Source organism: Sinohyriopsis cumingii, chromosome 12, assembly GCF_028554795.1.
Source record: "Sinohyriopsis cumingii isolate HCF-2022 chromosome 12, ASM2855479v2, whole genome shotgun sequence".
In the NCBI taxonomy this organism is placed as follows: Eukaryota; Metazoa; Mollusca; class Bivalvia; order Unionida; family Unionidae; genus Sinohyriopsis; species Sinohyriopsis cumingii.
The window spans coordinates 61643838-61661385 of NC_142972.1; positions in this window are offsets into that span (position 1 = coordinate 61643838).

Genomic DNA, 17548 nt, shown 5'->3' on the forward strand with positions numbered 1-17548 from the left:
ACACGTAATCTTTAAAATGTTAGCAATACATTTGACAAATACTGCCTTATTAGCTTATGATGGCTTAAAGACGGCATCATACTTCCTCAAGCTGACTATGGAACTCATAAATGGCATGTGCCATCAGACAAAGCAGTTTGATATTTGCTGAAACATTGGGCCTCTGGAGAAAAGGTAGACCACCTGAGGTACCTGGTAGTGACAAGTGGCCAATGGGCTATCACAATGTCATTTCAAAATCATAACGACATGAAACTCTTTGTCAAACCCTTGGCTGGACATTTAGTGGTCAATAAGACTTATCACAAAATCATAGATAATTTGTATGTGCCAAATACTAAAAGTGGTGTTTATAAATGCTGTAGGTCTTGCGACAATTATCAAATGGTTGGAAAACCCAATTAGACGATACCTAAGGCTCATCTGCATTTTACGAACCTTTTAGAAGAATGAGGTAAAACGTGTCGGTCCCTAACCTAAGACCAAGTCAGGCAATCTATACTAATTAATCTTATTGTGTGACTCCTCAAGGTTTCTGGATCCCATTCCTTTGAGAAATATTAACTCTTAAACCATTACAATGCTTTGATAACAATCTGTCACACATTCTAGCCTTCCAGATTTGTCCTGCCTAATCAGGGGACAAATATTGTTATGGACGTTTCCACAAGTTATGCAAGTTATACCATTTAACGGCTCAACTAATCTGCTGCCATCCTGATGGTAGATTTAATACAACTTTAGACAACATAATAGTGTCATATTATGTTTATACAGGAAAGGATTGATAAGTTGTTTGCTGTTAGGACATAATTCAAGAATCATTATGTTTATCCCGTTAGTATTTATTTTAGACATACTTATGTGAACCATCAAAGGCCTTCAAGAACAACGTCTTTCAAATGAAGATTCCATGATTAATCTTTAGTGACTATGTCTCTTGTTTCAAATATAAGATGTCAAAGGCATTTTAAGTAGCAAGAACTAAACTCAGTCTAAAATGAGAATAAGGTAAGAAAGAAATTGCAACTTGGTGGTGGAGTTCTTGATCTCTTGCTATGCTCAAAATGCTCTTCGGGATAATTTATGTGACCCTTACACAGTCAAAAGAAAGTAAATAATTTAGTTTAATTCATTAACTATCCTTGGAAGCAGAAGCAGAAACAACTTTGTCATATAAATATGCTAAAGAAATATTTTGGTTTATAGAACCCAGTTTATCATTCAATCGGTCTGGTTGTACCGGTCCCATACAGTGAGGATGTAAATGATGGAATGCAATATGACTGTACTGACTCAGGTTTAACCAATCCATAGAATTCGGAAATATTACAAAGTTTGGACCAGAAACTTGTACATCTACAATCACAGGAATGGAGTGCATTAAAACAGATATTAAGTGAAATCGAGCATTCATTTCCAGCTGTTCCAAAACGATCACATACAATCCATTATAACGTTGAGATTGTAGAATATACACCTGTGAAACAACATCATTACAGGATGAATCCTCTAATCCGGAATGATTGATAAAAATACAATATTTACTTGCGAATGATTTAATAGAACCAAGTAAGCGTATCTAGAGTTCACTGTGTATTATTGTGCCTAGACCAGATTATATAAATCAAAGCGGGTCAAGAAAACAGATTTGTTTAGGATTCCAAATTTGAATAGATGACTGCATTTACCAAATCGGAAATGCGAAATATATCACTAAGTTCTGGAAAATTGCTCTCACGGAAAGAAAAACAATTTCGGCGTTTGCAGCTCCAGAGTATAAGGTCATGGCATTTGGTATGACCTATTCTCTGCCAACATTTCGGCGTATAATGAACATGATAACATCTGGTCTGGATACTTGTTACGTGTACATTCTTTGATCTACTATAAGATACTAATTTGGAAACGTTAGTTCTGCGGTACTTTCGTCTCGCGTTTAGAATATATTGTAAGGTAAGTTTGAGTTAAACAATTAGACGTTAAGGTCAATGATATCTCTCAATTCCTAGTGCATGTTCGTAAAATGCATCAGTGGATATTGTCGGATTTGTTAAATATAATTTAACTTTAATTGCAGAGCCTATGACATAGATGTTGGGTAAGAAATTCAAATTGCATTGGTGTTACAAATAACATGAATCATTTGAAAATGAAAGGTCGTACTTAAAGGTACACAAGTTCTTTAGGCCTCAAATTTTAGCCAATTGTTTATGATACCAATACAATACAATAAGTACGATGCCTAGATAGCTGGTGTTGTGTGTGGAGGCCATCAGAATGTCTTCATAGTTTGAAAGATTGACATGTATGCATTAGCTCACTATTTTCTATTCAATATGGAAGCCATGGGTGGCTTAAGAGCCTAGTGCGCTCGTCTTTCCAGTTCTCATTTATCACTTCTGTCCCCGTGTATCCGAGCATAGGCCAACGTAGGCATGTGAGAAAGTTAGCCGTGGATTTCCGTGGTCGATGTTTCCTCCCGGGCTTTTCAGTGTTCTTCCTCCACCACTTATACTGGCCACTTTCTACAGCGTATCGTGTGTTGAAAGTGGCATTTAACCCATGACAACAACTATTTAGTACGGCTGTAAATTTTTATTCTTCTTAGTTAATGTCGATATATCTCCACAATCCAAACAATTTTCAGAAATAAAACCTCAAGCAATTAATAAAGGAGACATTTCTTGGTTTACCGTAAAGTAAGTATTGAGTGGTAAATATTCCTTAAAAGCTGTGCGGGTGATAGTAAATAAATGCAAATCTATCACACATGACCTTTTCTGAACATTGGAGATTTATATACATCCTTTTCTATATAAACGCTATTGAAACTGTTCTTGAGGTATGTAACGTGGGATCTCTGAAGTAATGGCTAAAACGTTAAGAGAAAATAAAAGAATTATACATTTAACTAGTTTGGAAATACCTTTTTCATTATAAGCTAGTCGACTGAATATAGTAATATGGAAGTGTGCTTATGTTAACTACTAATTACATGTTGTATTCGTAATAATGAATTCCAACATTAGTCAACGGAGTATTTTATATCTGATGTATAATTGATGCTTATATGATCTATTTATAGTTTTCTCTTAGAGATCTACAGTTGGGATAAATAGTCCTTAAACGTCTGTAAACATTGTTTCGTTGTCACATTATTATACATGCTCTCATTTCAACCTAGTGAGAACGCAATTTGCGTTCATTCAAGATAAGATCAATTTCTCTTTATGTTACTTTAGTATTATAATGATTATACAGTTCCATTTTCATCTTTAAAGTTCCCCAAAACGTCTATTTGAATCGGGCATTATGAATAGTGTTCGTATATAATGACGTTATACTGTAACGGTTGTCTCTTCCTGGCTACACTTGCCATTTATATTAATTATGGTTGAAATATTACCCTGTTATATCACTCCTGTTATACCAATTCATTTAAAAGTGTATGTCATCCATTAGGATTCTGGTTTTTAATTGCTGATATTAAGTTGGACTATTACATTATAAAACTCCACGTTTGCGCATAAATATGTTGAGTTTTGTGTAAGCAACTGAATTTTGTTCATGGTAGTCAATATGTCTGAAGTGTTTATATTTATCTTCCCTTACACAGTCACAGCTAGCTGTCATATTCTTTTTGAAATGACTGTCACGTTTAAAATGCAATTTATATTAAATGATAAGAATGAAAAACTTGTATGCATACTTTCTGTTCAAAGTTCATACATCAGTGATGTATGTATCTAAAAGAAATATTTATCTTCAAATGAGGGTGAAGGTAAATAATAATTTAGCTAGCAGTGTCGAAAAATGTTATGAGGGGCAAGAAGCATTTATCTGCAAATCTCAGAATAAACAGCGACATTTTTCAGTACTTAATATTATTGTGAGTTACGATGAATGTAATAATTTCACATTCTACAAGAAATAAATCAACTAGTTTATTTTAAAATCTATCACATGCCTTCATATTGAAACTTAAAGTTCTTTTAATGTTCACTATATCTCTATATAACGACTCGACAAAAATATAAATGAAAAACTGAATTTAACAAAAATACTGCTGAATGTACTACTGTGAAATAAGATGCCATTTCTAAATTTCGTTTAATTAACAACATTATGTACATGCAATGCGCATTATATAGAATTAAGCATATGTAAAATATTAATTATTCAAGATACCCTTCGAAACCGTTCTTCTCTTGATCTGCTAGATGCACTGTCAAGTATTACATATTTAATTTGTCTATTCATACCATATGAATATTTTAATATTTTTCTATTTAATGTATCCTACGTATAACAACTATACGTGTTTTATTTGAACTTTTGCCAGAGCCCAACCGCTATCTTGTATGCCTATTCCCGAAGATAACTCTCTCTGAGGCTTTTGATTCGTCTGGCTGGCTGTTGTCTAGATTCATTCATTTTTTGGCTGCCCTTCAGGGTGGTTGTAACCGCAAATTAATTACGTTACGTCAACCAAGATACTTCTTCAATTACTTTACTTTCACTGTTGAATTCTGTTCCATTAGAGTTCATATATCAAAACAAAAGCTTCACCCCTAATCCCACCTTTAGACATAGGGATACAGTTCTCAAATATGTGACTTGCACCGCAATATGGTATCCTCTGTAATCCACTCACATGTACCATCATACTTCAACGAGATGAATGTAGGTTTCCTGTATTAAGAAATAAGTTTGACACATCTATTATTGGATCTTAGCATAACCTGTAAGAGTAGTTCAGATTTACACCAACGTGTTTTACACTTTGCTACCGAAGCTGTTGAAAAAAAACTTTAAACAAATATTCTTCCATCAAACCTGAAATCTGCAGGATTAATTATACTATTATTTTTCTAATACATATTATGGTTACTATATGATTTAAGTTCTTTATTGTAGTTCGGAAATTGAAATCTCTAAACCGATAAACGTTTATCATTCCAATACAACACGCATTTATTCATTCAATTCAATACACTTAAATGAAATACATGTATGACATCACAGAGGTTACTAACTTATGGATACCTTTGAATACTGTTAGATTATAACATAAAATGTTTACCTTTAAAGCAATTATTCAAATGATTTTCCTCTTCACTACTTATTGTAAAAACAAAAATGAAATAAAAATGTAAAAATTGAAGAGATTGTTTGAAAATTGAATATACTTTATTACGTATGCAGACAATATTCTAATGCTTCCTGGAATCACATATAAATGTGTTCAAATGTTTGAATTATTTATCGTGATCACTCTTCTAAACAATGATAACTTATTCGCTATCAAATATATACACAAAATTAACAAATCACACAAGAATTGCAGATTTTGAAGACTATTTAAACTACATGTAAATTTGAATAATAAAGTAATATTAATCTCCTTTGACTAATACACTTATAATTGACGGCAAAGACGTAAGCATTTAGTTTCCTATCCTATATTTGGCGATCGGGTAAATTAGGTTAAATTATATTTCACTATGTTAGGGCCTTGTAAACTGGCTCGTAGGTTATCTTGTATTGAAACGATCAAGGAATATATAACCACAGATTTCGTCACTCGAACGTTGACAATGAGATTCGAGAGATGGATGTTAGTGTTCTGTCGGCGGGTAATGGTTGCAATTATTTTTATTGTTGGTACTGTTCTTTGGCTGGCAAATGATGGAGTTTGTAGATGGGCGTGACTGTTGTGTGGACTAGTTAGTAAAAGTATTTGTATTTACGTATTGATCAAAAGGGCGTTTCCACGTATGCACTGGTTTTGAGTATGCTAGAATGTATTTTTGTCCCTGCTGATACATTCAACGTTCATTTTCGAAGGAATATGCTTTGTAATCTCATATGCTGCATGTCACAAAGAAGGACCTACCGGGAGCTGGATCAGCAGAAAATAGAATAACCGTTATCAAAGAGATTTTTATTTACAACATATTATAGAAAATAAGAACACTCGTGAGCAATTTCTGACAACTAACAGCTGCAAAGAGATAATCATGCACATATCATTTTAATCTGGTACACAAGTCGAACTAGGCAAACATTTTTAAAGAAATGGTCCACTGATGCAGTAGACCTTGTTATTCAAATCATGACTAAATATTTAAATGAGGCATTCAAAAGTTTTCCACATGTCATTCTGAAATTACTTTCTGCACACACAAAGCATATATTTATTATGTTTAAACAATATATATGATATTAGTGTGTTAACACAAGGGGATATGAAGTTCGCGATTAACAGTATTTGAAACTACACTTTTCATATAATAAACACGACATTGTTATATTCGTAACATTGGACAAAAAAATGACATCGAACTCGACTTCCAGAAGAAGCTGATCATGCCATCCAAATTTTATCCATCAGACCCCATTGAGCTGAAATGATTCGGGCGTCACTTTAAGACAGCCAATATACAACTAATTACAGATCCATCATTTCTGCGCTAAGCGCCACACGTTCATCTGATACAGATGCACCGAACCGTGCAATGCATGGATTATAATCTTTCAAGCGACACAATACGTGTCATGCATATGTGCACAAGAACTGACAATATAAGCTTGTCTACGTTCAGAACGACTTATGAGATTTTGCGATAAAACGTTTTACTAGTAAATATGTTTACAACAAAAAAACATTTACGAAAAGTTACAAAATACTGAAATCATGATCATCTTTTATTACACATAAGATTCGCAGTTCCTGCCAGTTTGTCAAAATAGAACAAGGTAAAGCGGCAAACTGAAAACAGACTTCATTAAATCTGAAAGCAACGTGCGTGTGAAATTTGACAAACAAAATGGAAATCTCGCACAAAATCACGAAATTTCTAATAAAGCAAAATACTCATTCAAACACTGATAATAGAAAGAACTGGAAAGGAAAAATTATTACATAACCCTGAAGGAGACGGCATCCTGAAAAAGCTTCACACTAAATGCTTATAATGGAGGAAAGAAGCAGTCCATACTCTTCAAGGCACGAACCACGAACGAAAACCACGCAACACCATAGCTGAGTTCATATTGTTCTCAAGAGTTCCATGAAACAATAAATCTGGCAATGAGTTAGGAAATGCCTGTAGTTGATGTGCATGATTACAAACGGACATCAAGACCAATGATATATTCACATTAAATTACAAAATAATGGCAATTAAGTGCAAATGATCCCTTGACATTTTCAAATGCATTATCCGTATAGCTGTAATAGGTTGTGCTGTATCAGAACATAGTACCAAATATCTGTGTCGTTTTATGGAGCGTTCCTGATGAATCTAATTTTTTTCACTGTCCTGACTCCAAACACTGGTAATTTATGAGATTCGGCCAATTCAGTCTGTGTATATATGTCTTTCTTTGGACACGAAAAGTTTATCCCTACAACAGATTCCTGTTGTCAGCTACAACTCGCGAACTTTCATAATCACGTCAATTCAAACGTCTGGGTGCCATATTGCAGGCCACTTTTTGAGCCACACTATAATACAACATTTAGTCCTTTGATGCGTTCATCAGCGTATATTTCCAAGTCACTTCACAGTTCAATGAAGCAGTAAAAATGAATTCAAATGATAACATAAATGAAGTTTATTTCCAGTCTCCTCACACACACACCCACCCACCCACCCACAAACACACTCTGACACACACACTGACACACACACACTTGAGGGGAAATAGACGGATGTCTTAAATACAAATGAAAGGAATTAATATTACTTCAAATATAAAACTGTTTAAATGCTTGTATGCAATCTCGTGTAATTTCGAAATGCAAGTCAGGAAATACTAAACTCCATCAATAGGTTACCATCATTTATCGCTTAATTCTCCACTATAATCTTAACAATAGCTACTTGTCAGTCTCTACTGCTACAGTAGTCGGTGCTAGAATACATTTGATGTCAACATTCCGTGAACTATTTGTAAACAGGTTTTACGTTATATCGTGTTTTGCTATTTATTCTAAATATATTTATTTGCAAATTGTATTGAAATCCATTCATTCGAAAACCTTTTATGATGGTCTCCTTTCACAGGTTGATATATTTATATTAATCAATATCACGAATATATGTGTACAAAATGTAAGACAGGCTAACAATACAATGAAAATGAAAAGATAGTTATTAAGGAATCCGAAAAAGACGCTTCAGAAGTGGTATATTTGTGTTTTGCAGAAGTGTCCACAAGGTTAATTTCGAAGCATAAAACACAGTCGTCTTAACTCGCAAGGGCAACGACACAGACGCGGTTTGGCATAGTGATTTTGAAAAAGAAAATAATTGTTTTTGTGTCGAAATTGAAATTATGAATAACCCTGTTATCTGCATAACAGATGTGTTTGTTATAGTAAAAAATGGTCTGGATGTGAAATGTTTGTCGCGCCTAATACAGACAAGATACAAAATGCCACTGGGAAAAAGATTGTATTGTAGTGATGGTGGTGGTGGTTGTGGTGTTTAACGCCATTTTTCAGCACACGATAGGCTATGTATGGCGGCCAGTATTTATGGTGGAGGAAGAACCCGGGAAAACTCCGGGAAGAACGACCGACCCACGAGAAGCTACGGGCAAACTTTCTCACATACCTGCATTTGTCGAATCCGAGACTCGAACCCACGTAGACAGAGGTGAGATGACAGTGATCCGTAACGGAGAGCGCTTTAGACCACTCGGCGTTTGTATTGTAAATAAACTCCCAACAATGTATAAGCATGTCGACACGTGTGCCGTAACAAGATACGAATTGATTGACTGACAATTGTACGTGATATTATAACACATTAAATCGCATGAAGTTTCGATGTAGCTAAACAATCATCAGTAATTTTTCGAAGAAATTTTGCTTGACTTAGAAAACAATCAACTGGCAAGTGCATATCGCATGCTGTAGTCGTGTGTGGACCGGCATTTAAGTACTTCATTGCATGATTCTTAATTTATTAATTTTCATCGAAACGCCTGGATTTGTTCAAAACTAACTGTGCTCAACACACTTTACTGTATATATATATATATATATATATATATATATATATATATATATATATATATATATATATATATATATATATATATATATATATATATATATATATATATATATATATATATATATATATATATATACATATATATATATACATATACATATATACATATATATATATATATATATATATATATATATATATATATATATATATATATATATATATATATATATATATATATATATATATATATATATATATATATATATATATATATATATATATATATATATATATATATATATATATATATATATATATATATATATATATATATATATATATATATATATATATATATATATATATATATATATATATATATATATATATATATATACATATATATATATATGCCTTGTGTCAATTACAGGTTCATTGTTGTGATCCTCTCCGACAAACTTCCGTTGTTAGAAGGCACGGCTGAACCGAATTATGTAATTGATTTTCAAAATTAAAGTATGATCGTTCTTTACTGATACAAAATGGATTTTAGACCCAGAGTAGCACGTGATCCAATGTTTACAGAAATGACGTATTGTTTGGCACAATTACCCGACGCGCATAATTGGCCGACGTCGTGGTATTTGTTTATTACTTCCCAAACCTTGCTTTATTTTCATGCATCATTTTTCACTGATTTTGGGAGTATAAATAAAGTCAAAAAAGATGCATTTTTCTCTTGAATTTCATCCCTCTGATAGTAACCATTGTCATGATAAGTACTTCATATCTTTTTGTCGTTGATTGTTATATTTCTTTCAAGCATTTAGTAAATCATCAATGTAGTAGTAAATGTGGGCATACAATGGCAGAAAAAGACACACCACCTATCGTAGCATTATATCTGCACATAGACGGCTGTATCGTGTGTTGTTAGTGGCCAAATGAGGCACAACACTTCACAGAAAGTTGTCAGACCTGTAAGGCCTGGGAGAAGGGCCCAGCCTCTTACTCTTATTCTCAGAAGGATCCACTATACTCCCAGGAGGAGCCTATGTCAACTCCGGTTGTATTAAGTCACCTCCTCCAGCAACAATACTTCCCAGTATGCACCACACTAATTGAGAAAAATATCCAGAATAAGGACGTTTAACTAGATATACAATGAGAAATCTGAGAGAGGAATCTTTGACATTTTCCTAGCAAAGGGATGTTGCTAGCCACAGTGTCCCACCACCGCTTTCCCATGCAAGGGAAGTGCTGTGAATGTACCATGCTAGTAATCCTCAAAGTTGAGGAAAGTCTCAGTTGTGAGATATAAAAATAAAATAAACATAGGCTCCCCAGTAAAGTGTACATCAGCTAACTGTCATTCCCTGATCTACAGGTAATGTACCCATCATCAGTGAAGATATGTTACTGGGCATCATTCACCAAGCTCTGGGTCACCAAGTACCAGGGACTGTTCACTGTTCACTGGAATATGAACAAGAAGGAAAGTCACCATTCACCAGGTATCATGCATTGAGCATCGGCTTTGGACAATGTAGACTGGTAACAGAGCATCGCTCCATTTATCAACTGTATGTCCATGGACAATATCATATGGGTTCTGGATGCTGATCACTGAGTATTGATCTCTGGACACTTGGCAAATATGACCTTGTATGATGGATGGTGCCAATTTTCCATTTTTGATCATGTGTCACTCTTCATAGGGCACCGATAGCCAGTCCATGAACCGAGAAAGTCAGGTGCAGAATACAAAACACAGCATACACTGGGCATTAGATACCAGTCTTTGGACCTGGTACAGTGTTTTGACTACTGGTCTAGAGAAGGGAATCGTCTTGGCAAGTTTTCACACTGACTAATCCCACCATTCAGACCAATACAGACAGAAGTGAGTTGACAGTGATGGGCAAAGGTGAGCACTTTAGACCACTTGGCCAACCAGGGCCCCTCCAGCCTTGTTCTTAATGTAAGGAGCTAGGACTGCCGCCGGCAGCAAAAGGGAACTGTTCAACTTATTTATCCAGGGAGCGTCGGTCTCTGATGTAGGAGGTCATGGGTTAAAATCTCTGTCGAGTGTCATACCAAATACTTATAAAAATGATAATGTCATCTGCTTCGCTTGTAGCTCAGCATTAAGATACTAGTTTTAGTACTGGTCGGCCTGGTATCAGGATAATGTAACTGGGTGGGATATGAAGCTACATGTCTGCGGCCCAGTGCTAGACATGTAAACTGACACACTGCAGACGTCATAGAAACATGACTGAAAAATTGTTAAAGTCAAGTTAAAAAGGCAAATCACACGCACTCTCCAAAGAAACAATGAAAAAGCTAACATTTTCTTGAGTACAGACGAGATGACACATTCCATGTCAGGTAGTCCCTTTATTTCAGGGAGTGATATGATGAAATAGTTTATCTCTGCCCAAGATTGAAGACAGGATTAAAGACCCAATTTTTTTACACAGACGAGTTCTTATCATGCGTACCAGTTCAGATGATGGAGGAGGAAGAGATGTGGAATGTTGATAATGCAATAAATGAGGTTTGTACTGTATTTTCCTCCTAGATATTTTTTCACAAGACTGCAGGATCGTGAGATGTTATGATCCTTTCCAGTTATGATGAATATGGTGAGGAAGTGTATAGTTTCCATCATATACACTTTAGCCATGGTCTAAGTCGATAGCTACGTGATTCCTTTGCCCACTTGGCCCCTTAAGATCTCATCCCACCCCAACAGTTGGATTTAGGGATTTTTGCAGAGGCTAGAACCTGTCACTCTGCTAAGGCATTTGGGGTATTCAAAATGTGTGGTTTGACGCTAGTTACTGTAGCTTCACATGCCGATCTTTTTTACAACCTCTTTCAGTCTTTAAGTCTATATAAGGAGGGATCCATGTCTCCAGCCTTGCAGAGACTGTTACACGTTATGGCTAAGCCATTGAGACATGTCTTCTCAATGTCCGTGGCACTCTCTGCAATGTTTCACAATAGCAGATATGTGGTCGTAGAGACATCCAATGTTTTTTTTTCTGGATCACACCATAAACCTTTTTCCCTCTGGATGCAGAAACATTATTTCAGGGGCTTATACCTAGAGTGGCTTCCCAGTATTTAAGTGATCAAGAACACCAGTCTATGGCCATAGTACCAGGCCTAGCTAGACCATTGAAGAAACACCTAATACCATGCATCATTCTTATGATGGAGGAATAGGTGAAAGGGAAGGAAATATATAGACATCTTCTCCTTCCCTAAGGATGAAGGTGATCTATTGAGAGTCTCGCCATCTCCTGCAAAGTTCATTTCTTCCTTTGCTCCATTCACTGCCAGATTAAGGCTTTTTGTATGAGGCTTGGCCAGACATGTGAAATGACGCATGGGGCCTTTCCAAAATATTAGAGGGTTACATGCTTAATTTCTAGGATACTCTACTCTTTCAAGGTCCCTATTCTTTTGCAACAGTCTCAAATAAGGAATGGTAAGGTAGATGGAGAAGAAGATAAGAAGTCTGGGATTATATTCCCATATTGTCTCTGCTTCAAAAAGAGGGGCACAGTTTTGACTCATTAATATTAACAACTTCTTTCTAGAAGAGCATTTCAAGACGGAGATAGCAGCCTCATCCAGGAATGCCGTTAGGTCAAAAACATGGTCAGTCTCCATAATTGTCCAGGATGCATCTCTACATTGTTATCTTAGCTAGCAGGAGATAGAGCACAAGAGAGAATTCCGGCAGGGTCCGTGGTCTTGTGAATAAGCTTCATCCGCATCAGCAACATATAAATAAGTGGGTGTCCTGCATCAACTAAACAGGGCAATTTTACATCAAGATCACTACATATAACATAAGGGGAATTCATGCCACTTCTCTCTGCTTGAAGTTTGGAACCTACTCTTACATTGCCACAGTCCATACAAGATAAATCTTATTTCTGGACAGTTTTTCCACAAAAAGGGACGGCCAGTGAAGCTGAACATCACGTTTCATCTTTGTGACTTTTTCAGCACCATACCAGATGGCATGGTCAGCATATACATTAAGTCTAAGTTTGGTTCAAATTTATGCCTGCACCTTCCCACCGTTCACAGAATCAGGACCTCCAAGTCCCTGCCTAACAGTTCCCAAAGACCCTAGGAATCTTGGTTCATTGTTCTTCTGAACTTGTTGGTCGATGAAACAATGGAACTATCTCTGAGGAGGGATCAACTGTTGCAGCACAGAGGGTCACTCATGTACAATACTCCTCAAATCTTACATCTTCATGACAGGTCGATATCAGATAACATATTGACAAGATCAGATTTTAAGCAAGGTTGTTTTCATTCCCCAGGCTAGACCGCTCTGATAGCCTGGTGTTTAGAGGATCAGCCTCTGATGCGGGAGGTCTCGAATTCGAATCCCGGCTGAGTCATACCAAAAAATGGTACAAACAGCTGCTTTACTATGTGCTGAGCATTAAGAGGTTAGTATTAGAACTGTTCGGCCTTTTGTTAGAATAATGTGACTGGGTGGGACATGATGCTAGATGTCTGTAGCATCATGCCCCAACGGTAGCCATCACTATAAACTGCCACACTGCAGACATCTTAGCAATAAGACTGAACAATTGTTAAAGCCACATTAAAACTGAAATCAAGCTCACCAGGCTAGACAATCAACATCGACGCTTTATAACGCCAAGTGTCTGTAAATGCTGCAATATGAAGTGAATTGATCCAATCTGTCCCTGCCGCTGCCCTATTGAACTGCAGTAACAGCGTTTTTGTCATTTTCTCTTCAAAGAAAATAATTTCTTAGTGTCCACGCATACTTCTGATATTTTAGCATCCATCACCTTGAGGTGGATTGTTTTGACTGTTAAAAGAGCTTATCAGTATTTCACTGAGATCTCTCTCTCTCTCTCTGAATCTCTCTCTCTCTCTCTCTCTCTCTCTCTCTCTCAAAGCATATGAGGCTAGGAATAGTGCAGTATCTTGGGCCTTCCGTAAGCATTACTATTTGAATGATGTCATGAAAGTTTCTCTCTTGGATTCTTTCTCCACTCTCTCGTCATTTTATCTTCACTGATACTCCAGAGTGCGGAGTATAGTTATCCTATGGATCAAATTTATCAGACCAACAAGTAGGTCAAGCCACCCTGGCAGTAGACCATCCTATAGACAAAAATCAGCTTTCCCACTGGGTTGACAATTTATTAATAGATACTTTAATTTTTTTTAAAAAGTTGGAAACTAATTGTAATTAGGCATTACTGTCCTGCTATTATTCAACAATGACTCTTCCCTTATATATCTCTCTCTGACGTATTTCAGTCACGGTTAATATCAAAGTAGGAAGATATTCCAGTTGTAGGAAGTGGACTAAGTTTTGAAACAAGAACCAAGCTATTATTTTTATTTTAGACCTGCAGTCTTTCTAGTCGGAGAATGTAATAATCCCCCTGGACTATGGACTATTGCTAGGAAAAGATAGACAAAGGCAACAATAGCAGGTAGACACATGTATTACATCCCATATAGATGCTCACATATAATAATTTGAGTCAAAGTGTAAACAAGATTTGCCACAGCATAATGTGCATGCAGATCAGAGTATGTGTTATTTGTTCTACTGATCACTCGTAACAAACTACAAATCGAAATATGCCGGCACATTTTGTTAGATCTAGGTCTGTGCAGTTTGCAGTTTTGCTCATTTTATGAGCGAGTACATATGATAATGAAAATTAGTTTAAGCCATCCGATAAACTACAAGTTCTCGTGTAGAGTTGTATCTAGAAGGGTTTCATTTAAAGAATTATTGTGATGAAACATTGGTTCTGAATGAAGATGGATATGATCTCCCAACAGGCCCACCAAAGTGGTTGTCATTCACATCTCGTTAAGACTTTTCTCCTGAATGGATTATTGTTTTATCAACATTGGGTTTTCACTTAATTAACTCTTGCAATATGGACTTGTTCCCGCATTAAATTGATGTTGATCTAACCTCCAAAATTGCTGCTTAAAATCTTGTTATAGTTCTGCTTCTCCAAAATGGTTGACATTTGAATCACATCTTTTTAAATCTTATATCAGACTTCCAACATGTCCATGATTTGTTGAAAAGTTGACCTACTTGACCTTTCAGTAACGTCAGAGGATACTTCATGTATTTTTGTACTTTACGAATCTAATAAATACATAGATTTGTTCACATGAATTTCGAACAGACTTTGTATTTTCTTGTATTTAATAAACAAATTAATAGCATTTTGATCTTGATTTCATGGTCAAAGGTCTCAATTTAAGTTTTACCTGTGATGGTATGTGAAACTGATATTATGAAAAGGTGTATAAATGGATTTTTCATCAAACCTAGTTTGTAGATTTATTAATAAAAAATAGATCAATTATTGATTGAACCAATCTTAAGCATGTACTTATATCTTGACGGTATGATTTATCAGTGGGGCACCAGTTTGTATATTTTCAGGAAGTTTCAAACCATAATATTAAAGACCAGACAAACAATGCTTCTTGTGTGAAAACAGATGGACATCATCTCCATTTCTTGTCCACAGATCTACAAAGCAACAAAAGTACAATGAATTCACAATATGTGAAAGAATTTTATTTTATAACAGATTTATATTAAGGAAATGTATTGCATTTCTACTCATTTTTTGTCCTCTTCGTTTAGGGGGTGAGTAGAATTTCCACAAATGTGTTGGAGATGATGAAAGTTTGGACAGATCTGAAAATCAAGAAATATTAAGGGGAAACTAGTTTAAAAAATGGAGACATGTATGATACATTTCAAGAGAAGACGGCAAATAATGTCTGATCTGAACGTGTAAACCCTCAGAACATCATACTGTTTCAAGACACAATGGCCCAATAGTCAAAACTCCATTTATTGGATGGAACAGAAAGCAAATTGTTTTTTCATGTGGGAAAACTTTTAACTTACCACTGGGATGAAAATGGCCAAAATATTAAAGCATTAGTACCATATAGTCTGTACTTTTTGTGTATTTCAAAACAAATTCCTTTATGTAAATTCCTATAAAATTGCTATATGCTATTGATCCCTTCATGTTATTAATCGCTTAGTTTTTATTCTAATTTTTACAAAATGCCCTTAATATCAATTGTACATTTTTGGGAGAAGCACATAACAATGGCGTAGAAAAGAAGTATTATGTAAAGAACATAGATTGATGGATATCATCAAAGGTACCTCAACACACTCACATCTCACTAAACATCTCAAAATCTCTTCTTAAATTAACTTTTTAAAATATTGTACTTATTGCTTGGTAACAATGATTTTCTCAAAGAACATTCAACAGGCATCAGGGAATCAAATACAGTAATAATGTCATAAATTCTCTTGCTTAAAGGAATTCCTCAACAAATTGTCAAATTTCCACACACTCAGTTTTAAAACTTTAAAGGCAAATATGCATCTTGTCACCAATCTCTAAAACTGACAAAAATATTCATCTTGTTCGAAGTATCATTTGCATGATGATGTGTAAAATCTTAGTTGATGAGAAAGTGTTGATAAATTTTGTGAAACTGAGAACCAGTTCCTAGTACACAGATGGGTTATGTGATATCATATACATTTGTCCCACGCTATACAGCGCTTACTGACATTATAAGACAGTCCCTGCTATAACAGGGGCGTAGTCATGGATTCCATTGCACTGGAATAAATATAATATATCCTAGTATAATATGAACTCGACTTATAAGTTTTGAGAGGTCACTTGTCTTGAAAGACCGTATTACAGTAATGCATATAGTTCAATCATTATGATTCAAGTAGTTATCATCTGCCTATCTTTTGGTACAGTGTATAATGTTAAGAATGCTATGACCATATCTGCTGTCCAGCTGTGCATTCACTTTTCCTTATCCACATAATTCCAGTTTTAGAGTCACAAGTTGAAATCAGTGCAACTGAAAAATGGTTTCCTAATAAAAGTGTCAGCTTTAAAATGATGTATCATCACCGGAGTTTGTTTTTTGCTTGCATGTTGGGTTAGGAAAAGTTTTATACAATTGTTGTAGGAAAGGGTCAAACATCAAGGTAACTCTGATTGCAAGACGATAAATGGTTTTGCACAGAAACGTTAGTCATATATCTTGACAAAAGTTTGTTTAGGGATTTCATTTAAGGTATGGAAACGACCTATTGATTTTGGAGTGCAAAAAGTCAATGGTCAGAGTAAGCTAATGAGTAAGTTCCTTGCACCTAAAGTAGAACAAGCCTGTGGTTTTGCTATCAACCTTAAAATAAGTACTGTAGACGTAGGGTAGTTCCGATTAATAGAGTGAATAGAGTATAACTCATTCAACCAGGTTGAATGATCATGCAAATAAAGAGTGGTCTCATCTCAAACCAGAAAATGTGGCTATGATGGTGTTTATGAAATCACAGTCTTGCTCTGAGTATGTCAACTGAATGACTCATTTGTACCTACATGTACCTATTACCATAG